The sequence below is a fragment of the Passer domesticus genome, chromosome 1, assembly GCF_036417665.1.
Source record: "Passer domesticus isolate bPasDom1 chromosome 1, bPasDom1.hap1, whole genome shotgun sequence".
Taxonomy (NCBI): domain Eukaryota; kingdom Metazoa; phylum Chordata; class Aves; order Passeriformes; family Passeridae; genus Passer; species Passer domesticus.
Window position 1 is genome coordinate 124,722,474 of NC_087474.1, and position 24,920 is coordinate 124,747,393.

Sequence of the window (24,920 nt, forward strand, 5' to 3'; positions counted from 1 at the left end):
CATTGTGGCATGCCATACTGTGTTCTCAAATAAAGAGAGGAAGGAAAAGGATTTTAAGTAAACAAGAACAGAGCAGTTCACAGAGCTGACCGCCACTGCCAGGCAGCCTCGTCAATAACTTGCATACTTGCCTCAGACTGCAGATTATTTCAATGTCAGCACAGATGCCATTTCTGGAAACTCCCTGCAGACCAAGGACATCAGAGGAGCCATTTTATTGTACTTGATGGGTGAGTGCAGGAAGCAGAGGTTAATAAGACTGGTATTATGCACAGAGTATGCAGAATAAATGAGACATCATGAAAAGTTTGAGTGAAAAACATTTCATTTTCTCCATGCATGCTGAAGGAAAAAAAAAAAAAGGCATAGTTTCCTCCAATTCCTGTTTTTAAATGCACATTTGTGATTTTTGCAGCTGCTAAGGTGTGTAATGCAGCGCTGTAAGATTCTTCTGAGCATAAGACTTCTCACCTAATATGCACATACTTAACCGCCTCTGAAACTCATTTATCTACACCAGCTACTTCCAGACTCCCTGGCATAAAACAGTTTTGCACCAAAGCTGTGTTTGTATTCTCATATGTGACAACACCACATGAGGTGTTTTGGTGTTATTTTGTAAAGTCTCTCTTTTCCTACGCATGAGCCACATTTGTCTGTGGGTGTAAGGAAGCCTTCCCACTCCCTCTGGCTTTAAAGACAGATCTGAGAAAAGCAAGAGCTGCATTTTGGAATACTGTGGAAGTTTAGAAAAGGACAATATTTTTCTATGTACTCTAAAAAATACTTGAGAACATAGAGAATTTGGGATTACATTTGCGGATACCCTCACCAGAAGTCACAGTGAGTTTCGTGGCTGTGGAAGAATTCCAAACCCCCTTGTGCACACAACTCAGGTGGCGTGCTGCTTTCAGGGCTCCTGGTGAGTGCCCTGACACCCACATTCCCAAAACCCCGGGAGACACACACGTTGTTGAACATACCAGAGGGCTGCCAGCACCACTCCTCTTTGTAAAGGTGACCTTTACATCACGGGCAAACCTCCCTGCACATCAGGCTGTGAAGAAGGCACATCTGTCGTTCCTAAATAATTCTTGAGCAAGGCTTTCTAAACCATTCTGGGAGCATTACAGACAGAAGGAGAGGAAAAAGGTTTGCTCTTGCTAACCTTGGAGTCTTTGCAACACTGCAAAGACAAAGCTCAGGGAGATGCTGGGAAGGGAAGGGTCTCAGGTCATTAATCATCACACAGGTCTGGAGGGTGAACAGGGACCCCAGCAAACAAAGGTGAAGTTGCAAGCCCCTGGTGATGACCTGGGGGATGGGATGGAATGGGATGGGATAGGATGGGATGGCCTGATAGTCAAGGGGGCTGACTGAGGTCAGTTCTCTGAGCAGGAAGCACCAGTTTGTGATGTGAGGGAAGGGAAGAGGGTGCCAGGATGTCCCAGATCTAACAACTCCTGGCTGCATTCACAGCAGCCACGAGTGCTTACAAAGACAAAATACTAATGCGTGTGCTGGCTGAATGCTCAGGCTCAGTGAATGCTGAGAAAGCAAAGGGGCTTCAGCTATTTTGAAGACAACAAATCCAGACAAAAGATGCAGCAAAGCCGACTGTAACAGCATATGCCACAAAAAGTTAGCTCCTCGTCCTTTGTAGGCAGGATGGGCTGCAGCTGCAGCACAGGGGGAGCGAGGGGGGCTGAGCAGGAGTGCAGCTGCTCCCGTCACGTGGAGAGAGCCCACTCGGCACCTCCTGGGGAAGGCTCAGGAAAGAGGAGGGAGGGAAGAGGGAAGGAGGGAGGGGACTGGCCCCAGGATCTGTGATACTGCTGCTGACGGGAAGCAGATATGTCGGATGAGGGACAGCAAGTACCAGGCTGCACATCAAGGTGCTCCTGTGCAAATTGCTACCAAAGTAAAAAAAAAAAAAAGGGAGCCTTGAAGGCGATGAAGTTGATGCTGGCTGTACGGATATTTGGAAAGACTCTCATGCTGTTCTCCAGGAGTCCTGAAGTGGGTTTTGTTCATTTGGAAAATTCAACACTTTATTAAGGCTGTTGATTTACCACCAGTTGAGCTGGAAGTATAATGGATGGATAAACTGGGATTCCCCTCCCACCCCCTCCCCCCCCCCCCCCCCCCCCCAGATACTTAATAAACTTATTCCCAAACAGACAAGCATATATATTACAAATTAAAATGGCATGTTTGGGAACCATGTTTGGGATGGAGAATCCTCCGTATTACATCCTTTAAGCTATTTTGCAGATTTTACAGATTATCCATCAGGATTCAACACACAGCAGTGCTACAGGACAGGAGCGATATTCTTGAAGAATTTAAGCACATAAAGTTAATGATGTGAGAACAGGTGTTCACTGCTGTAGTTGATGGGGAGGAGTTTGGTATGGCATCTATATAAGGACAATATGAGCAGTGAGAGATTAAAATGCATATGGGTAGCAACCAAGAGACAGAATACCAAATAGCAGAGATGCCATGTGTGAGCCATGGAGTGATTCTGAAAAGGGTTAAAAAAGATGCTGCTGCAAAGGTTAGAGCTGTAACTCAAATGCAGATTAAAAAAAAAAAAATTAAAATCAAGCAATGGATGCTGCCAGGTGCCTGAATGCTCGTATATTACCTGAATGAAGGAAAACAGCTACAGCACAAAGCAGATGGAATCAGGTTGATGCCACGGCAATCCTGGCACCATCCAGCCAAAACACTTGTGACCACAATGGTTCCCTTGCTGGGAATGACCCCTCTGACCTATCAGTGGGTATTGCTGAGAGGATCGTAGCACCAAATGGCGGCTTCTGAGCATGGGGATTGCGATTAATAGTGGATTTGAGCACTCAAGTTAATGCAATTTCCATTACTAGACCTTTTTATTGTTCCCTGTAACTTTCTCAAATTAATTCTAGGTTTTCTTGCTCGAGCTTTCCTCATGAGCGACTTGTTGTTTGAAGGGGTGGGGGAGGGGAAAAAAAGCAGGAATGCAACCAGAAATCCAGCCTCCTTTTTGATTCTTACAGAGGGGTTTAACCAAATGCAACCATTTGACCTGAATATTTCAAATGAAACCAAATAGATTTTGTTTAGCCATAGCACAGCCTCATAAATCCTGGTGGAACAATCCAAATTCAAAGAAAACTGAAGTAATTCTTTCTGTATAGACATGGCAATACCAGATTAATGGGCTGGGGAGTAGCTACCATACAACTGTGAACATATTCAGCTCCTGAGCACCTTTCTTAATTTTTTTTCTCCCCATCTCTTTCTCCTGGGCTGCCTCTGAGCATCATTTCAAACTCCACTGAAATACATAAGCTTAAGCTCTACTGAAATGTCCAGGGCAAATGGACTGGAGGATACAAAACCTCTCAATGGCACAGGAGAAAACACTTGCTGTGAATACAGACAAAGGAACTAAAGAGGGGATAAGGACCTCAGGCTGCTGGAATCTAATGTCCTTTTCTGTCACTGTTGGGTCTTAATAACTGGTGTTTATCAAATGTTGCTTTGTCATATTATTAGTTGAATTTGCTAATAGGGAGGCTGATGCTTATAACCTGTCTTACCAGCACAGGACTGGGATGAGAACGTCAATTTGAGTTTGCCTTAAAAAAATGGAAATAAAAACAATGGGCAAGAGCATTGGGTGGAAAGAGAACTGATGCTGTTGAGAAGTTGAGATAAGAGACACAGGGGAAAAAGGATCTTGAACCTACTGCCTAACAGGACTGCAGCTTCTCAGAAAAATGTGTTTCTCCTCAAGGAACACTACCTATTTTTAATGTACCAGAGACTACCTATAGCTCCAGCCTGTGCAGCCTGGTGTCAAACAAAACCCAGAAGTACACATTGCCTGGAGCACAACAGGATGTGATGATAGGCTCAGAAATCTGCAGAAAACACAAAAGATCAAGCCAAATCCTGCAACTTGCTGTTTGTTTTAGCTGTGAGATTAAAATACCAGCAGAAAAGAAAGAGATGGAGCAGATGCAGCATCTCCATGGGGCTTCTTCTTGCAGCCGCTTTCCTGTCCCCGTCTTGTGCCTTCTCATCCTCTGGAGTGTCACGGCAGTCCCAGTTACTAAAAAGGCACACGGCAGCACCACAGCATGCCAGAGAGGGTGCCCGTGGGGGGCAGCGGAAGGATGGATGCAACCCGAGGCAATTCAGAGACACACTTGTGTCTTCTCTGGAGGACAAGGGACTGCCCCACTTTGGGGCAAGGAGCCATCTGCTCTTCGGTGCAGAAACTCCCAGCTTCCTGGTGCAAGATGATGCCCGGGCTCTTTCTGAAGAGGCAGAGGGGATGTTCCATGCAGGCTGGGATATCCAGGCTGGGTAGTGAGCAGAGGAGGAGGGAGAGGCTTTGTGGCCCTCCTCCCTCTCCTGGCCTCACTGCACTCATCCCACTTCCCATCGTGCCTGACCTATGATTTCATAGGGATACTTGGCTGCATCCTGATGAACTCACAGTTATTGTCATCATGTGGACAATTACTTTCCCCTGCAGTGACACCTCTTTCTGCTTTGGGGGAGAGAGCCAGGTGGGCTGGGGCACCCATCCCTCTGTCTTACATACATTTAACAACAACAATAACAACAAAAGGTTTCACTGAACTGAGGAAAAATGCTCAGCAACACAGGAAATAAGTAAAGATTAATTTTACTCCAAAGAAGATAATTTCATTTTGTTTTTCCTTGTGAAGTCTGTAAACATAAATAATTTCCAAAGTGAGACATAATTTTAAAACACACAATTGGGTTTTCTTCATTCCGAAAATTGTAGATACTTTCCTTTGAAAACTCCAAATTAAATGTTGGTGATTTTTTTTGTTTTATTTGTCAAAGCTATTCCTCTAAAATATGATGAAATTGGCAAATAGCTCCAAGTGACTTTGAAACAAAGCTGTCCCACCACTAACCAAGAGCATAACTTTGGACCTTGGGCATGCAGGAAGCTTTTATTTCCATTCATCACTCCCTAATGTGCATTAAAAATTGCACATAAGATATAATTATTGAGCTGTGTAATCCTTGCATAGTGGGAAAAATAGAATGATGAAGTGTATCTGCCAGGCTCAATCCACATCAGTCACTGGCTTCCTGGGCAAATTCCTTTCCCAGCTGTAGTCAACAGCAAAACTCTCAGCAGCATCAGGAGTTTGCGGTGTTTGTTCTATTTTGTAATATTTTCTTGTCCCCAAAAGTCCTTTAAAAGCACCACTTTTTAACCTGAAAATTTGAATCCACTGTGGGGAAAAAAAGTACCCCAAAAAACCAGCCAGAGCACCCTGAAGCTCCTCGGGTAGCACACGTACTTTGGAGGCAGCAGGGCTGTATTCTGATGCTGCCGTGGCGTGGGGCTTTCAGTCCACAGGTGCTGCAATGCCAAGCCACCAATGGCAGCACCAATGGCACCACCTGAGCACCTATGAGACACCCCCACACGTGTGTGACACCCCCACACGTGTGTGCACTCTCACACACATGCACATGTACACCCCCTGCCTCTCCCAAAACACACCCACACAACAAAGGAGCCCTGTGTGCCCTCTCCAGCCTCCCTGCATTGTGCTGTCCCCATGTGAAACTCCAATATCTCAAAATAATTTTGTTATGGCATTTTAAATTCCAGTTCAATTATTTTCTTGTGTGCCTGTACAATGACTATCTTCTTTTTGATGATGTTTTTCTCTCTTACTAATTTCCCCTCTTTTTCCTTCTTTTTTGGGGGAGGTGTACTAGAGTTGGAAGATGCTAATTAACCCTTTGCATAACAGGGTCCCTGGCTCCCACCATCACCTGGTGAAGGTAGGACTGTGAGGAGGAGAAGGGGAGGGAAGCGAAGGAGATGACACAACAAACACAAGTCCGCAGCAGCCGGTTCCAGACACAACATCTGCAGAATGAGGCCATTTTTCTGTAACTCTAATCTCATAATTCATTGTTTGTGTGGTGTTGGTTACAGTAGCTGAAAGGGGGGATAACAGCAGGTCAATTTGGCAGAGAAGCGCATTTGAATCTTCAATGAGGGACTAGCCCACCTTCTGATGAGCTGCTGAACCATGGCCAGAAATAGAGAAAATAAGCAGGAGAGTGGCTTAAAAGGAGAGACAAGACCCTTTAAAATTATATAAACCTGCTAGAAAGACTTATTTCTTTGAATCTGTGGGGGTGGCCTGCATTTGGCAAGCACCGGGGTGATGTGACAGCCTTTTCCTTACCACTGCTTTTCTTTGGGCTTCCGTGAGACAAGGCTGCTGGATCAGCTCCTGTGGCCAGGGACTTGCCAGCATTACCGCAGCACTGTCTTGTGCAAAAGGAAAAAAAAAAATCTTTTTTTTTTCTTCTTGCCATTACGTATAAGGATGCTCAAACCCAGTGCAGGCGGTTGTGTGAGAGGTGTTGGTTAATGTTAGTGGCTGATTACTAAACTTCTTGTTTCAAACCACAAAACCCTAACATGTCAGCCTAAATTAGCTAACAGCAAGGGAGTGTCCTTCTCGGTTTGCAGGCCACAGCACATCTGCTCTTTGAAGAAAGAGAATGAGCAAAATAGGGCTGGGTGGTTGTTGGTGTTTTTCTTTTTCTTTTTTTTGCCTCCCCTCAGCCTCCCATTTGTGCTTGTGTTCATAAATATCCTGATGAGAGGCTGCCTCTGTGGTTGGTGTGTGGAAAGGGAGGAAGGAGGGTGGATAAAGAGCGATTCTCCACCCGCGTGGGGGACACCCTTCCTCCCCTCCCCGCCACCTCCTCTTCCTTCCCCTCCCCTCGCTATTTGACCTTGAGTTCGTTCTCTGCTCCCGTTCCCCTCCTCCCCCTGCTCGCTTGCATCTGGTATCCGAGGCAGGCTGGTGCAGCTGGGGGGCTGAAAATCCCCCTCCCACAACCCACAAACCCCGCTGCTCCGGGAGGACCATACACTGGATGCTCCCCCTGTGCCCCCCACACCGCTCCTGGGAGCCAGGGCTGGGGGTCGGGACACATCCCCTTGGCTCCCCAGCACGGGTGTCCTGCACTGCAGCGCTGCCACTCTTCTCCCCTTATCCGGTTGTCTTTTCCAGCAGTGTATTGGGGAACAATGGGCAGCCTTGTGCTGGCCCAGGCTGCTCGTCCCCGTCCTTGCAGCTGGCGCGTCCACCGGTGCTAAGCTCCAGTGAGCAGGATCAGCTGAAAGCCTCATTCCCCTTCACCCTCTTCAAGGGCTTGCCTATCCGCTGGGGCTGCTATCGGTTACACGAAACATTTGGTTTGCAATGGCCTGTTTGTGCTGGAAGGCAGAGGGCTCTTCCAGCAGTGGGCAGCGATCCTCGGCAGAAAAAGCTCGCCCTGTGTTAGTTTACAACAGTTTCACCCACACAGAAAAGTACAATGGAGACAGATCATGCACAGTGACAGGCTGCCGGCGGCTCCAGGGGATCCATAATTTATGATGTTTTTCTTACCGATCCGGTTTTGGATTTCACAAGCAGGCCCGTTTCCTTCCCATTTGTTGCTTCCTTCCGTCCTCCTTTGGAGCAACTGAGCAAGGGGCTCAAAAGGAGCGAGGGTGGCAGCAGCCTCCCGGCTCTCCCGTGTGGCTGTGTTTGCACGGGGCAGGTGGGGGTCCCTGGCCTCACCCTGCTGCCCTGTATTTGTTACAGAGAAAGGTGAGTGCCCTGACACACCTCACTGCAGCTCTGCTTCCCAACAAACAGTGGCAGCCCACGCAGTGCTGCCCCTATCCATATTCAGGTTCACCAGGTCGCCTGGTAAAAGCAAGACTGCCAGGATGCCCAGCAATTGGCTGGATAATTAAAGGTAAGGAGGTTAATAATGGCTTTTAAGGATTGTTCTTACTCAAATGAATAAGAATCAAAACTTAATCTGATCTACCATCCATAATCTAGCTGTTTCTCCCTTGCCAGAAATAGATGCACCAGGGCAAGTTGAGGGCAGTCAGATTCCACTTCTGCAGCAAGCACGGATGTCCCCAGTCACATCCTGACACAGAGGTGCAGAGCTATGGGTTTGTTGTCCCTGGGCCAAGCGTGAGCCCTTCCTCTGGGGAACACTCCAATTTCACATCTGGGACAAGATTTTTTGGCTGAAGCCAATCCCCACCACAAGCTCCTGGTCCTGTCTGCCCTGTGGCCACACTCCCGACCTACCCACACCTGCCCAGAAGGCCACCAGCGCAGAGATGGCAAAAGGGCTGGTGCCACCGCCCCTGCCCCAGCCACGCACAGGCTGGCAGTGAGGGTGTGGGGTGCGTGCCCCGGCCCCACGCCACGGCTCCTGCCCTGCTGCAGATGGCTGGGTCATCCGGTGGCTTGGGAATGACCAAGTAAGGTTAAAACCACAGTCACTGTGGTTACCGGCTCTGTGATTAGTCACACAGTGAGTGATCCAATTATAGCAACCCCTCCCCCGCAGCACCCCCCACCTCATCTGTGCAAAAGGAAAAGCCCAGGCCTCCCTTAACTCGATTTCAAGGGAAAGGAGCTGAAGTTGGACAGGGAGAAGCAGGAGGCCAGGGGAAGTGCCAGTGAGATGTTGGTTTCCAAGCCCACCATGGATTACAGGGACAAAAAGCCCTGCTTGCCCCTGTGCCGGGGCACTGTCAGACGTGACACAGCCTTGGGGGTGGTGGGGACCCTGGAGCCAGGGGATGTCAGAGGGTGCAAACCGCTGTGGTCACCATGTGGCCTTGACAGGTTGGTCCATCTCTTCCAGTGCTGTTTGCTGAACCTGGGGCTGCTGTGCTGTTGCTTCCCACCTGGAACACAGCAGCTCTGCTCCCTCTCCCTCCCCTCCCCTCCCCTCCCCTTTTTATTTTAAAAAACCATTTCAAGCAATTTCAAATACTCCACCCAATACGCCTTGCAAATGGCTGTGGTTTTTAGAAACTGACTTCCCCTCTTGCAGGGTTCAGACTCTCCCCCAGTCAGCAGGAAAAGGGCATGAGGGAGACCAGGCTGCTGGCCCCATCCTCCTCTACCCCAGCTGGCGTCGGGAGCAGGTGACAGGCACCTGTGTCCCTGCGCCACCGGGTACCCCCCTGGCTCCCTCCCCGGTGGCCACGGAGGTGGTGTGAGGAGCGGGTGGGAAGCAGAGAGAGAGGGAGGGAGGGAGGGAGGGGAGGCATTAATTTGCTTCTGTTGGAGGCGGTAGCGCCTGCCCACAGAGTGAGGCTGGGCACCACCTGGGCACCTCAATTCACCCTCCTGCCTTCAGGACCCTGTGCCTGCAGGTCCTGCTGGTGTCCTCCACAGAGCCCTCTGCACAGGGCATGCTGCTACTGCCATCAGTCACTGTTATTTATTGTCCTCTTTCAGCACAGAGCAATCCCAGAGGCACAAGGCAGCTCTGTAATGCCGATCCTGCACTGGATGCTTCTCCTTGCATGCGTAGGTTTTTTTGGCCGTGCAGTGCTCAGATGTCATCACTCCAGCTCAGTTCTTGAGCAGGGTGAGGGCTGAGAAATGGCTGAGGCAAATCTGCAGAGGAAAAATGATGCCACAGCTTTGTTCCCGTGCTGCCAACTTTTGTCCCAGCACACAGTTTTATAGCTGATCTGTAAAGCCTTGGGAAACCATCTAATGGAGACCTTAATTCTCTGGTGTGACGTTTGCAGTGGTGTTCATGGAATGAGCTGTTACAGTCCCAGCCCTCCTTATCTGTCTCATGGATGCAGCCACTTTCCTCCCAGCAATGGACTTTACAGGTCCATCTCATGTGCCCCTCAGGTTTTACCTGGTTACAGCTGAGAAAACACCCACAAAAGATGAGGGCTCTGTCCCCAAGGTGTATGAGTGTGGGACATGGCCTCAGTGGTGTGCTGTTGGGGTGTTTGCTGGGTTTTTCAAGATTCTGCTGGGAAAAATCTCCCCTCTTGAATTAGGGAGGCTCCTGTTACCACTGTTCCCTGTCCGCCTGCTGACAAATCACTCCTGGCTGAGGGCACTGCTGTCCTGGGGATCATACAGCAATTTGCAATGGGTTTCTTGGCCTTTCAGGGCAGTAGCTGTGAGACACTATCCAAAGTATTTTTGAGGGTAAGATGGAGGCAGACATCTCCCACTCAGCCCACCAGATTAATTTCCTAATAGACTTTGACTCAACACATTCTTGACTCCCTGAATAAGTGGGAACTTTCCTGGAGGTTTTCCAACAGGTGACCTCTGTTATGCTGCTTGCCTGTTGATGTTGCCTTCCTGGTTTTCCTGTCTTTCCTGATTTTCCTATCTCCCTCCCCCGCCTACTTTACTGCCTGTCAGGAGGATTTCTTCCCAATCCTGCCTCCAGCCCTCCCCAGCCAAGCCAAGGAAAGCATCCTCTCCCCCTTTCATAGGGATGTGTTCCCCTCACACAGCCATTGCCAAGTGCAAGCAAAATGCCCTTCCCATTGGAGACTGGCACTTTGGCTGCAACACCCTTGGGAATGGGAGCCCCCTCCACGCTACAGAGTTATGGAGAGCTGTGTCCACCTCTTCCCTGTCCATCCATCCTCCTAGCCTCCGGGGTAGGTTACAGAAAACCAGCACTGGCACAATAAAATATTGTAGTCCCTTCTTGAACCCATGCCAGCTCCAATAATCAGCATTGCAGCCTGGGCAAGAGGCAGCAGATGTCGAAGACCCCAGAGAGCCATTCCCCAGTGGAAGAGAAATGAATGACACAAAGTCTTGGTCAAGGCAGTCCAGCCCCAGCTGCTGCAGTGCCGGGAGATTTGACTGGCAGCAACCTTCCTGTCTCTGTGAGTGCAAGGGTGAAGTGGCTGAGGAAAGCCCACGTCAGCCCTGGCACCACTGCAGAAAGAGCACGATGTTCTCGTGAGGGTTGGGAGCACCCAAGGTCAGACTCCAGATCTGACACCCAAACAGGTTAAGACATGCTGGGTTAAACAAGTTCTGGGTATTAGTTATTTTCTGTTTGCCAAGGTGTGCAAGCCCACCAGCTAGGCTAACTGGACTCCCTGAGCCCTTTTCCCCAGTATGTCTGGCCTCTGCCCCGGGAAATGCTTGTAACTGGGGCAGGGAGCAGGTGAAAAAAGTTCTGTATCCCTTCACACAGCATCATCTTTATATGGCCTCTGCACAGAGCAGTGTTTGGCAAAAATGCCAGGTGCACCTTCCCAAGATTGAGTATAATTGCACATGAAGCAACAGGACTGTGACAGAAATGTGTAACAGGCACCCGGCATAAATCCTGCTCATGAGGCTGCGAGGACTGTCAGAAACATCACCCTTAGTGTTGTTTATTGTTTGCACACCAATGAGATACAGAAGTGAGTCCCAAGGATAAGGAGTGCATTTTCTCCACATCTTGACAGAGCAGATTCCTCCAGTAAGTGGCTTGAATTTTAAAGTCTTTTCCAAACCCCACAAAGTTCTGCAAAACCTAATCTGCTGAGGTTCAAATTCTTTGTGAGTAAAGTAGTGGAAAGAGAAACAAAATAGTATTCTTTAATGAATGGAAGGAAGAGAAGAATTTCCCAAATAATTATAAGTGTGTTTATGGTGACTCCCACTGTTTTATGTCTGTGACCCCGGGTCAGATGTGGGGTATTGTATAGATCCATCCATAAGTACATAATACACTTGTCATAGATGAGATCAGCTCTGATGTATTTTTCTGGCAGCTTCAGAGCCATCATATTTTCAATGTTTTGTCCAGTCAATCACATCTCAAATGGTGGAGTTTCCATCACATCCCTCCAATGTCTTATGGGAACTCTTTGCTAGATCAGTTTCTCGGTGTCAGCAGTAACTCTCCAGGTAGAGAAAGACAAGCCTTTTTTTTGCAATTCTCCTAAAGATTACCTGTTTTATTTGTATTAACTATCTTCAAAATCCCTTGCACCTCTCCCTGGCTCTTGTAAGCCTGACTTGCATGGTTCGAGGAGCACATGCTTAAATGGCTGAGCACAAAGCCTGAGCAGCCATCCTCCCTGACTGGAGGCAATAAACCTCTGTTTGCTCACCAGCCTTGCTGGGAATATCAGCCTAGGATGAGCAAGACACCTACGCTACCTCCAGCACCAGCTGTAGCTCTGTGGCTGATCGGTGAGTTTCTGCCATGCCAGAAGACAGAAGACACCCACTTCATGGTCGTGGTGGAGTCATGCTCAGCCATGGCACCCTGAAGTGCTGAGGGGCTGGCAGCACAGCCCTGAGAAATGTGCAGCCAGGATGTCTCGTTAATGGGCAGCTATAGGCTTGCTAGTCACTCTCCTTCTTTGAAGGGAATCCGCAAGGGTATGCCCAGACTTGGAAATCAGGCTGCTTTTAACACATCTTTGTAGGCATTGCTGGATGTACTCAGGGCCTGTCCATGCTCACCGGTGCCCACTTCCCACCAGGCTGTTGCTGCAGCTGGGGTGTGTGTGAGGCACACACTTCCTCCTTCCTGCACCTTATTCCTCAGCCCAAAACACTAATACAAAATATACACCTGCTGTAGGACCCTCTCCTTGTGTAAATTTGCTTAGATTGAGGCAGACACTTTGCTGATGAGTTTGCACAGTGGGACACCAGACCTGAGCTGTGGATCCTGGTGCCTGAGCCCTACCAGAGGGGCTGCTTAGGTCACTGTTCATGTGATGTCCTACCAGCAGACAACACACATCTTCACTTGTTTATGTGGCATTAGCCTGTGCAGAAGTTCGCTTCTACAATATCATACATGTTTAAATATTTTTCACACCAGTGCTGTTCCTTCTACCTTTGTGTTTCCACTTGTCTTGCCTTGAGCAACTGGACTCAACCCTGTTTCCACTCTCTGCTGGCTGTGGCAGAACTCGCTGAGGGTCACTCATCTCCCCAGCCACCGAGAACAGCGCTGAACTGACAGGAAAGTGATGTTGTCCCCTGGCTGTGCTGAGGCCCAGCATAATTGTGTTGGTGAGTCCAGGGAGGGTATGTGTGACATATGGCGAGTGGGGAGGACGTTTATGATACAGCAGAGGGAGACCTGTCAGAGCAGCAGAGGCACTGGCCTTCCCATGTGTGCTCCCTGGCAGGAGTCCTCCTACATTTATTTTTTATTCTCTGGGCCTATTGGATGAACTTGGAATATTTTGGAGACTGAGCATGTGGGTTCAAGGCATGTACAACCGCTGATTTTTGAAGAGCAAAGTGTGAATCCCCCCAATGGCTTTCCCCACAACCCACATTTTCTAAAGCAACAAAATTGGAGAGGGAAGCCTGTATCTCCTTCCTTCCCTCACCCTCCACCTCTCTCCTAAAGCCACCATAAGGCAGGGCAGGACAGGGCAGGACAGGGCAGGGCCCAGGGAGGTGATCTCCTGCTGTCAGCCCACCGGCATTTCTCTCTCCGATGACTTTGACAAGGAGACACAGTAATGCTCCTGCTCACACCAGCTCTGGCTGAGGGCCCTCATGTATTTCTGCTCACACGCATGCTCCCACCATAGGTCTGGCAGCTGTTTTCATTTGTTCCCTCTATTTTTAACTATTCGGTGGTGCCCATCATGACTGTGCCTGTGGGGAAGGCTTCCAGAGGTGCTTCCCCTTGCATGGATACAGGCAGGTGCTGAGTAAGGCCTTTCAAATGCATCCAATATCTCACAACTTAAACAGGAGCGAGGCACGCTGGCACCTTTTCTACCCTAATCTGCATCTTTTGTGCTGAACACTGTATTTAGCTAGGATTATTTCAGTGTCCTCGCCCTGCTTGTCTTCTGAATCACTGCCGTGCAAGCCAGCTCCTATCTGCGGTAAAGCCACATAATGGTGTTAGCAGTTAACACCAAGCCTGGGTAAATACACCCACTTGGGATGGCGGGCTTGCTTTGGCTCTGGGCTGACCACGGCTGCTTGGTCTCCGGTGAGGTTGGGGCAGGCTCCTATCTGTTGCTAATGCCTTCCTGGAACTCAGGCAATTTATATTAGCCTAAGGTAGGTCCTTGTGGGTCCTGGTGGCATGCACTGTACAGCACAAATGTTTGTTCTGTGATTCCTGATTTGGGGAAGTGCAAAGGGTATGCTCAAAAAGAACCCCTTCCCCCCCACTACCTACTTAGTTTTCCTCTTTTTTTTTCTTTAATTTTTTTTTTTATTATTGTTTCAGTGGTTTCAAGTTTATTAAGAGTATCATGATATTAGGGGTTTTATTTAAAGTCTCAGGTCCTGGAATCTTGCAAATGCACAGGGCTTGCTGCTTTTGGTGCAAGAATAAACAGAGCAAGAATGAGTTTCTGCTTTCTATAGCCACAAAGACGTGCCAGAGCACTAAATACCCCTCAGTCACCCAAAATGTCAGCAAAGAGAAAGCCAATATGTTACACTGGGGTGTATTTAAAAACACATCCTCCTCCCCCTTTCAGCCTCTCCTTTCAGGGGGCTCTGAACAGCAGACTCATCCTTTCTGCGTAGTGACACTGTTTGACCCATTTTTGGATTGGGATGAGCAGCTGGCCATAAGCTGCAAGGAGGAGGCCATGGTGCAGTGAGGAGATGTCCTTGGAGCAGTGATGTGATGTCCCTGGAACAGGGAGGAGATGGCCATGGGGCAGGGAGGAGGTGACCATGGAGCAATGAGATGTCCCTGGAGCAGTGCAAAGGCAGGAGTAGCTCCCTGGGCCTGCAGGAAGGAAAAGACCCCCACTCCTAATGGATTCCTTCAGATAAAAGAGCCTCAGCTACCTTTTTTTCCCTGTAATGGCCCCTGAGGCTAATGTCTTAAAGAGGAAACAAAAGGATTGCTTTACATCACACAAGTGGGGCAGGAGGGAAGTGGGGAAAGAAGCACTTGAGTGCTGCATCCCTGCCAGGGCTCCTGCAGCAGGATGGAGGCCGGGGGGAGGGGTGCAGCTGGCCCTAACTTGGGCTTTGCTGGGTGGCCTCTTGGTATTAAACCCTTTATTAACCCCTTCTCTGCTGCTCTGGTGCCCATGTGCTCCAGCAGGGCTCCCTTGTCCTGGGCCATTGAAACAAGTGCGAGCACCAAGGCAGGCCACCTAAATGGGCTTTGTGGGCACAGCCAGCAATGAAGATGTATCATCTGCAGCGGCTAAACCAGTGAGAAACAGCGATAATAATACCGAAAAACACAAAGGAATTCTGCAGTAATGCCTTAAAAACGACGGCAAGGGATAAGCACGAGGGAGCTTGAAGAGCAGAACTCAGCGGCAGGAAAGAGGCTTCCTACGGAAGAGGGGTGTTGGGCGAGCGCTAAAGCAGCCCGGCTAGCGTGCAGCTTCCAGCAGCTCCAGCTGTGCTGCTCGTCCTTTGTCTGCTCTCTCCTCTGGCAGCTTTCCAAGGGAGGGCAGAGCAGGTGTGACAGCCACTGAGGGAGTCCCAGCAGCAGCTAAACCAGGCGGTCAGCCGGCAGCTGCGGCTGCAGGCAGAAGCTGGATGGAGATGCAGCAGGTTCACTCCTCTAATAGGGATGCTGCTGCTTGTGCTGCCCGTTGTGACTGGCTCCATCATGAGAGCCATTGTGTCGCTCTGTTCCGTGGCCATCGACTTTTTAAACCACCCACTCTGGCAGCTGAAATTTTCCATGCTCAGTCCCTGCACAGCACCTTCTGTGCATCTGTATTTGGCAGGGTGTTGTGTAGGAGAGACTGCTGTAGGCAGAATAAACTGTCAAAGGAAGTAAAAAAGGCAACTTTGATTAGCGGCTAATAGAAGAAATTCAACTCTTTTGGACCATCATCATCCTTGCCACAATGGATCTGAATGATGTTCTGTTAGTGCCCTGTTTTTGACCCTGCCCTACACCAGTTTCCTTGCAGGAAGATGCAGGGAAGTGTGCCAGTCAGCATCCCCTCCTAGAGCATTCCTCTCACCCCTAGGATCCCAGCTCTGTTACATCCTTGAAATGTTACTTCCTTATGCCTGTCCTAAAATAATTTTTCAAGTCTTTTGTGCTTGCATTTAACATGTTTAAAGAAGAGCAGGTAATGTTTGATACTTGTCCTGGTACAGTTTCCATCGATAATAAATGTTTTGCTTGGCTGAATATGACCCAGCTGAATAAAAGACTGTGTCTAACTGACATGGAGTCCTAAGACTTTCAGCCTTGTAGGGCAGGTCTGTCCCCTCTGCAACATTACGGAGCTTGCAACCCTCCAGCCCATGAGAGCTATGCTAGCTTCTCTCAGGAAAGCTTACCAATGAGGATCTCATCCTGCCACTGAAACCTATAAGAAATGCAGATAAAGTGAAAAATAATTAAAAATTAATAAAGAAAACAAATCAAACCCTATTCCCTTCAACAGTAGGGCCAAGGGAGAATACTGGGCACTGAAAATGGCATATCCCCAAGGAGCAAGTACCATCTCTTCAAAGGCACAGTTCTCCCAGAAGCAATAGGAGCAGCATCTGTGCATATAGCTTTTAAGTTTGTAATTTGTCTGTAATTTCTCTGCAATCACCAATAATCTGTGGGGCTTCTAGGGTGGTTTTTTTAGTGTGTGTTTTCTTTTCCATTGCAAAGAACTCTCTTTCTGAAAGCCCATATGCTCCTGTCCTGTTTGACTTTAGCATGCAGGAAATGGCCTCTGTCCAATTAGCAGCATGGGAATTAGCACTGCTCAAAATTTGCTACTCCCCACTGTATTCCCCTCTGAGACTGCTGAACTTCAGTGCTTGATTTTCTCTTTCTCTCTTTTTTAAACAGCATCACAAAGATTGAGTGCATAGCAAACTATTAGAAAAACACTGTTAATACTGAAGTCACAAGGTGCAGCTGATCAATTCCTTGTAATGGTAACACAGAGGCATTTCAGGTGAGCTGTGTTTTCAAGGTATTTCTTGCTTTGCTGGCTTAGTATATATCATTTATTTTGTAAAATATCACTAATGTTGGCCGGTCTTGTACCTCATCATGAACTCATAACATTTGGTACTTTACTTAAGCCCAAGCCTCTCGAGTCTCATCAGTAGCAGAAAAATCTCAGTTTTAGCATTGACACCTTTGTGAAAAGACATAAAACATCATCAAAGTGCAAATGGACAATGAAAAGTAAATAAACAACCACAATTCTACACACTCACTTATATACATGAACATATACATTTATACCAAAATATTTTTTTCTAAACTCTATTTTTCTGAAGCCAACTCTATGATGCTTTAATGAGGGAGAGGAGAAAGCAATAAACACTCTTTGTATGTTTGGGATTAACATTTCTGCATGGATACCACGTGTCATTAAAAAGGAGAAATTCATCTGAGATAACATAATTACAATACCTCATTTTTAACATCCTGTGCTTGAGCTTTTACCAGCGTGACTTTAATGTGATATGTTTCTCTGGCAGTGCATATTTACTGTACAAAAGAGATAGCTAGTGCTCTTTTGTGATGAATGCAAAGCATGGAAAGGAAACTTTTTATTTAGGCTGCTGGACACAGACCAAAGCTGTAGTTTTTCCTAGCTGTCTAGCTCCCAGACTGGCTCTCACAGTAGGTGCCTAGTGTCACTGTAATGGGTTTCCTGAAGTCCTGGCCTGGATTAGGCAGTTATAGATCAGAGTGAGATTCCAACTGAATGACACATGGCTTACCTTCTTTTCAAAGCAATTTACAAAAGATTCTTTAAAACACACTTTTAATAAGTTTTATTGGAAAGCACATCTCCTGAGCAAGGGAGTAAGTCCCTGCTGTGTCTTCTGCCATTCACCCACAATCACAGTCAAAACTAAATATAATTATTGTCATTATTAACCTTGTGTGAAGCAACAAGGCCAGGCCCCAGCTAGACTGGATATTCTACAAAACTATCTTCAGGTATAGTTTTGGAAGCTGTAAACCACAGTAGCTGGGAAAAACTGAATGGAAGGCTGAAAAAGCATTTGTTTATTGGGGGCAGGGGGAGGGGATTGACCTTCCCTCCCCTTCTCTACCAGGAACTGTTGAAGGTATATCAGATGGTGTTCAGGAAGCCAAACTTCTTTCCCATATTCAGTGGGCCAGAAATGTGTGATGCCATAGAATCCTCAGAATAGGCTTCATATTGAATCATAGAATGGTTTGGGTTGGAAGGGACTTTAAAGATCACCTAAAGTTTGAATGACCCTGACAAGAGCCTTCCACTAGACCAGGCTTCTCAAGGCCCCATCCAGCCTGGCCTTGACCACTTCCAGGGAGGGGGCATCCACAACTTCTCTGGACACCCATGTCCAGTGTTTCACCACCCTTACAGTGAAGAATTTTTTTCCTAATATCTAATTTAAATCTTCCCTCTGACAGTTTAAAGCCATTCCCCCTTGTCCTATTGCCAAATTCCAATAACTGGTTTTCTTTCATCCCTAGATGGAAGTTGGGCAGGGCCTCCACAGACACAAAACAAGGAAGGCACACCTGGACACGGCAATAATTCCAAAACCTCTTTTCATTCTGAGCTGGAAACAAAGGGGAAATATTTTGCCAAAATAGGGGAAAGCTCATCATCAAACACACTTGTGTGGAACTGCATTGCAAGAGGCTCACACAGCTCTCTTGAGATTAGCACAACCTGTCTGTAAGGTACAAATGGTGATGAACTGGGAGGAATTTGGCAGCAAGAGAACACATGGCAGTATGGCTTGTCTTGATAGCAAAAGTAAATAGATGTTATTCGTGGCAGTATGGAGGCAGCCCAGAGTCCCATTTTCCCATGACAAGGAACTGTTCCACTATGGTTTAGTGGTGGGAAAATAAATAAGATAGACTTAGGAAAGAATCTGGACGGAAGTGCTGTGACACAGAACTGAAAGAAACTGCAGCCTTCGGAATAAAATGCTGCCCCTCAATTTTCAAGAAATAGATTGATTTTTTTTAAATTTTTTTTTTTTTCCGCTGGAGAAGAAACTGACTTTTTTTGATAAGCTGTTTAGCCAAACTAAGACCCAGGGGAGGTACTATCCAAATTATGTGTAGAATCTCTGGCAGTGTATGGCTTCACTGTAGTGTTTGACACCAAATAATTCTTTGGTCAGTGTATTGCATCCCACCTGTATTGGAGTTTGAGCTGAAAATCTGTCCTAGAAGTGTGAACCCATTCCAATAATGTCTTTCCTAAGAAGACCTTGTCATGTTTGCTACGATCTGCACAGAGACACCCTCATACTATCCCAGGAATTAGTTATTATTACACTGTGGTGATAATTAGACATTTTTGTAAAATTATTTTCTTCAAATCTAAAGCTTGCTTATGGGTCTTTGACCCTCAAATGTGCACCTGATTGCACTGTAAGGAGTCTGTTGTCATCCATCTTTCCCCTTTCAAGGATCCACAACCTAGCTGGACACAAGGGCCATCTGCAGGTGCCCAGGATGATCCTGCGAGCTGTGTGACAGGAGGGGATGCTGTTGCTCAGGTGTGGCAGCAGTGAGGATGGTGGGTGGCCCTCATGCCGGGGCTGGCTATGTCCTCCCTGCGCGCAAGGGCGCTGGGGGCAGGATGGCTCTGCCGGCTCCCTTCGGGTGGGTGGCTCAGCACCAGCCCTGATTACTGACTCCTGTGGGGGCGTTGGGTCCTCCCTTAATTAGCCATGGCCTGTGGTCATTGACAGGCTCTCGGCCATTTTAATGAAAAGATGTGTTCTAACAGTGACCTTGATCTAACCAGGAGGTGCCAATCACATTGAGAATGACTGTCATAACAATCATCGCTGGCACATTGGGGACCTCAGGACCAGCAGAAAGACAGGCAGCCTTATTCACAGCCTCCGTGGCTCCATCCTGCAGCAGGTTAGAGGAGCCCAGAGCAAGGGAATTTAGACTTTCCACCATGTGCTTGTGTCCTGATCTGAGGAATTAGCTCTTCTGTCAGGTATTAGAGAGCTTCAGCCCGCGGTAACTGCACAAACATCTCTGTCGCTCCTCCGCTCGCACTGACTGTCCTCCAGCAGCCTCAGCTGGCTGTGCCCAAGCTCCCCTGCAGGTTTGCCCCACCGCAGCACCCCAGGGCACTGCACTGGGATGCCCCAGCTCTGAGGGTCCTGTGAAGAATTCCCGCTCCCTCTCCCCAAAACCACTTCTTTGTTCTGTGCCTTCATTCCCTATTCATGTGATCACCTCGGTGCAATGCTGTCTCTCTCCTTCCCTGACTCTGCAGGAATCAGCGGTAGCTTCCCTCTCCATCTGCTGCTGCAGAAGGCTCCTGGGCTGCGCTCTGCCCTTCCCCCAGTATTTGTAGGTCTCTCCCTCCCTCCTCGCCCTCTCTCCCCCCTTCAGCCCCTACAAAAGTCCTCAAGAGTCAGCTGTCACTTGTTTTTATTTTCTCCTGGCTCCTGTAGCACGGTCACATCTGACTTGCCTGCGCTATTCCTCCGTGGCTGGGGGAAAACGTGGCCAACTTTTGCCTGGTGTCAGTTTAGCAGCCTGGGCCGCCTCCTCCTCCTCCTCCCTCGGGGTCGTAGGAGCCGTTGCCGCACTGTCTCCTCTCCTTTCTCATCATGGCTGGGCTGCAGCTGGCGTGACTGGTTTGAGAAAATCTGGGGCCCCCCGCGAAGCTGCTCAATTGAGTTTGCCTCCTCCTCCCTCCCCCTGCCCCTGCAAGGCTCAGGAGGGTCTGCATGACTTTTCCCCCCTTCCCCCTCCCTTTGGCAGGCAGGAAGGCCAGTCCAAGCCAGAGATGGAGGCAGGAAAGCTGTTGATGGTGGTGGATGGGGGAACTCATGGCAATTGTGGGGAGCAAGGGCTTTCTGAGATCCCCACACGGCTGCTTTTTGGGACTCAGCCAGAACAAAGCACCAGTGGCTCCTCCAGCATGCCAAGGGCAAGTGGGAATCCCTGGTGCTGGGCTCCATCATGCCCCAGCCATCCTGTGGCCCTATCCCCACACTGCCCAGCCAGGGATCGCTGGCGTCCCATGGTCCTTAATGAATTGACCCTTTCCTGCTTTCCTGCTTATCCTTTTACGATTGCCCTGGGGCATGGTTCATTTTACTCCCTCCTTTAATGAGTCAAAGGGGTCCAGTTGGAGCCTTTCCAAGAGTTAGCTTCCTGCATTTCTTTACCCTTTCTACAAGCTTAATGAATATGCCACCAAAAAGCTCATTAGATGTAATGTCAGTTCTATTTCTAGTGCTCCCTCTTGGAGAAACTGTGTCCTGTACTGGCAGGGAGATGAACCCAATGAGAGCCACAAATAAATACCAAACTCCTCCTGTCTCTTTTCCGTCCTTCCCATTTTCATGCTTAAACAGGAATAAGGGAAGATCCATGGGCCCTGCTAACTTTTCCTTGTGCTGTTCATTTATCCAAGACTGTCTTCCCTCTTGTCCCCTTGATCTAAAACCAGTAGTCTGGACTTCTTGCTCCCTGTCACTGCCCTGGCTGCTGCTGTGGCTTTGGTGTGTGGCAGGGAGGTGAGAAGCTGCATAGAGGAAGTGGAGCCTTTAGAGAATGATGCAAACCCCAGTGCTTCTGGGAAGCAATCAGCCCTGTTTATTACAGGTGAATCAGAGTTCCATGACTGGTGAATCACTGGAGTATTTGACATGTCAGAGCAGTGGAAAAATGATTCACTGAAGGTTTGCTCTCTGGAGAATAGATTTTTTTCCCCCTACCAAGGAAATTTGGGATTGCTTCAGGGTTTGTTTGGGTCCCCTCCTCCCTTCCAGGGAAACAGGCATTCACAGAGACAGGCAGACAGATATAATGGAGGGCAGGGAGAAGAGAGATTTAAAGATGCAGTTAGGTGGTTGGGAGCAGTTCCCTCCTGCTGCCTGTTCTTGACTGATGCTTGTTATGTATATGTGAGTCTGCCTGTTGGTAGTCACCAGGAAGGCAGAAGTAGCAGAAGGAAGAGGACATGGTTACCTTGCAATATACAGTATCTCTGCTAGAAAGTTGTAAAAATGCATTCTACTTACCTTGCAAGCCCCTTGAACCCTTCAAAAAGTTATAGGAGAAAAGTTTTTCTGCTTTTCTATTTAATTTTCTACAGATGTATTTTTCAATGTAATGTTATTTTGTCAGCTGTGTTAATATCATCTGGTGAGGAAGTCTATTTTGGGGGTGAGGATTCTCAGCTCTAGGACTTTTAAAATATAATGTGGCTTTTGATGCAGTAGGAGCACTAATATCCTCATAGAAAAATCCTATTTATGTTGAAATTTGAACAAGGTATTACAGTGATTTAAAGGGTGCAAAATCAGAAGTATGCCAAGATTAGTGGCCTCCTATTGGTCTTAATCTTGTTCCGTTACCATTTTCAAAGATATATTAATAGCTTCAATTTTTAATTTGAATTTTTCTTCCCTGTAAGGTATCATTAGGTTGAAAGGTGCAAATGAATGACATTGGTAAATTGGTCTGCTGAAAGTCTTTGCACAGTATCAGAGGGTCAGCTGTTTCCAAGCTGCTTCCCTGTGTGGATATCAGCTATAGAGTAGATTGGGTCCTGTACCTCCAGGGTTGTGGAGAAGCTACAGAATAGCTGTAATTCACCTTAGACTTTCTTGGTTTTTCTCTTCCTGTTTCAGAGCTGGAACAGGCCCCATTTACTTACTCTTCTGTCCTTTCTTTAGTGCATGTCTCAGGAGATGGCAATGTGCTTTCCTGGCACAGCTCCTTGGTGTGAGTGCAGGTCACAGGGTGTGTTCCTGGTTTGCAGAATGAGGCTGCCCAGCAAGAGCATGTGCAGACAGAAGTGCTGGCTAATAGTCCTTCACAAAGTGCTTGCTCTAAAAATGGTGCTACCCAGATACTAATAACTGTTTATTTTTGTATTAATATTATTATTCTAATTAATTCTGTGAAAAGCTTCTTGTACAATTAAAATGATGAAGTAATAATATAGAAGTTGGGAATCTCTAGAGGTAAGGGACAAAGGGAAGCAGCAATTAGTGGAGCTATCTTTAGATCTTTGGCCCTTTGCAAGGACAATAGAGAGCTATTTAATATGGGGGCTGGGAAAGTTCTGTTTAAAAAAAATCTAGGTGAATACTTGTGCTCCAAGTTGTTTGGTTCTCCCTAAAATGTAGTCACTTCTGAAATAGTAGTGTGGTTCTTAGTATTTTAAGATTAAACTATCTTATATCCCTTAACCTTGTCTCATCTGAGGCAGATAGATATTCTACCAGGAAGCTCCACAAGAGATTCATACTGCTGATATACTCACCCCATAGCTACCACCTCCTTATTTCTCTAGGAGCATGCTGTGTCTGGCAGCTGGTAAGAAAATAAATAAATAAACCCAAGGAATCAAATTCCTGAGGAATCTGGTCATTTCAAGGTTCCTCTATACATTCATAGGTTTTAAAGGCCAGAAGGGACAATTATATTCTGACCTCTGGTGCAACATAATCCATTGAATTTCTCCTAGTGTCGCCAGCACTCAGCCATATGAAATGAGTTTGTGCTCTTTAAAATCCTCTCCTCAGCTCTGGTATCATCTCTCAAACAATCCCTTCTTACCCTTTATACTCTCCTGTTCAGTGCTGTGTTTGTGGATGAGGGTGTTTTCAGGTCTTCAAACAGTAGCAGCCCCAGAGCAGGATTATTCTATGTTAAAGCAGCACAGTGCCATCCTTTTAACCCATGCTCATTGCTTCACCTCTGTGCCTTTGCACAGCATTTCAGCCTGGCTCCCAGAGGTGGGGACAGCCTTTGCAGATGTGTTACAGATAGCTCCTCTCTGGGTCCTCTCCATGGAGAGGTTTTAGGGTGGTGTTTTTCCCCAGCAGGGAGGAAAGTGTCTGGAGAGCAGTGGCACTGCAGCTGAGGGCTGGCTGGCTGGCTGGAGCCAATCTTCATACAGCCTTGGAAAGGGAAGGTTCATGTCTTTTTGCTTTATTTATTTCTGTGACAGATGACATCAAGGGCTGGCCTGCCTTTCACAAGGACAGTGGCAGCCCGTGGCTAGCCCTGTTCATGCATCTGTGTGGGACTGGGAACACATTGGTGTTGGGGAACTGTGATGCCTCCTCTGCACCTGAAATGGGCAGAGCTGAAACTCTACAACAAAGAAAGAACAGTTTCTTAGCAGATGAAAAGGCTGTGAAGGAAATCTGGGCCAAAATCCCTGACCTGGGTAGAGCAGGGGCAGAACGCCCCTAGCCTTTAGTCAGAGCAGTACTCCCAGCACACCTGGACAGAAGAGATGACTGATTCCTGTAATGAACCTGAGTTACTTGTGTGTCAGAGGATTATTGCCTCCCCAGCAGGGTGGTCAAAGCCTGGCAGCTGTCTGCAGCCTGGCAGAAGCTTTGCTTGCCTTCTGTTAGTGACAGGAGGGCTGGAACCCCAACTCATTTCTGAGGTGGGCAACTGGCAGTGACTGCTCACTGCCCCTGTGCTTGCCATGGTAGCAGCATTGCATTTACCTTGGTGCAGATGAGGACTGGGTCTAGTCCCTGTTTACTGATGTCAAACCAGTACTCTCACTTTCAGTTCTCTTATGATGAATCTTGCTTGATATATTTATCCAGAAAGTCTAAACTGATATTATTTCTGTATCCTCAAATGCTGGTGATGAAACCCCTATCCTGCACAGTGATTCTTGATCAGCAAGAATGACTTTTTTTGCTGTGCTTTACGTCTGCCCTAAATTATGTGGGGTTTTTAGAAAGCGGTGTAGTTAGGCATCCACCAAGAAATTTACACCCCTACCACTCTGAGTGTGCCAGAGCTGCCGTTACTTTATCTGACATCTTCAAACATGCATTGCCTCTGAGGTGGAGCTGAACAATCGCACAGGGCTGCTCTTCCTTATTTTGGTCAATTTATTTACTTAGCTATTCATCCAGGGCAGATGTCGAGCTATTCTAGCTGGGCAGCAAAGCCTGAAGGCTCAGGCTGAGAAGGAAATAAAAGAACCTCAACTGTATTATTTTTTTTAAAAATCTCATGATCTGTTAAGCATGTCTCCCTGTCTGCCAAGGGCCTGACTGGTGCTTCTGGAGTGATTGTTTGGCAGTACTGCCATTTCCAACAGTTTCCAGCCTTCCCAT